Genomic DNA, 607 nt, shown 5'->3' on the forward strand with positions numbered 1-607 from the left:
GTGCGGACTTGACAGGATAATATCTTTCTTTTGGCCTTTGTTTGTAAGTGATGAACTTCAACCTTAAAGCTTACCTACCTTTATTGTCATAAGAAGACACCTTAGTCAACTACTTGGTTCTCCTAAATCTTTAAGGTGATCTCTGCTCAGTGTTAATCAATCCAAGCTTGGGGAAGGCTGTCAGGGATTCAGGATACTCACAGAACATAAATTCTCTTTATCTACCAGTAGGTGTGACCTTTCTCTTAACTATAAATGTTATGAAATATAATCCAGTGGCGGTACATGGAGGACCCATGCCAAGGTGTGCAATTGAGAAATAAACACCATGAAACAAACCTGGTATAAGGGAAGTTTATTTGTGGGAATGGAGGGGAATGAAGACCTGAAGAAAGAGCAGTAGCAGGCAGAAGGGAGCAGGGAAGTGGGGACAGAAAGATAGGAAGAGAGACTGGCCAAGAACAGGTGGGAACAAGGAGAGAGAGATAGAGAGAGATAGAGAGAGGGGGAGGGAGAGAGAGAGAGGAAGAAGAAGAGGAGGAGGAGAGAGAAGGAAGGAAGAGGGAGAAGGATGGGGAGGGGGAGAGGAAGGGTGAGGGTTGAGGGA

General features: G+C 45.0%; 1 protein-coding gene across 2 annotated transcripts in view; it reads left to right on the forward strand.

Annotated features, from left to right (window-relative positions):
- Window positions 1-607, forward strand: part of LOC116070005 (chemokine-like factor) — a 67,742-nt gene that overhangs the window by 66,388 nt on the left and 747 nt on the right. The window lies entirely within an intron of this gene.

This window comes from Mastomys coucha, unplaced genomic scaffold (assembly GCF_008632895.1).
Source record: "Mastomys coucha isolate ucsf_1 unplaced genomic scaffold, UCSF_Mcou_1 pScaffold22, whole genome shotgun sequence".
NCBI classification, from domain to species: domain Eukaryota; kingdom Metazoa; phylum Chordata; class Mammalia; order Rodentia; family Muridae; genus Mastomys; species Mastomys coucha.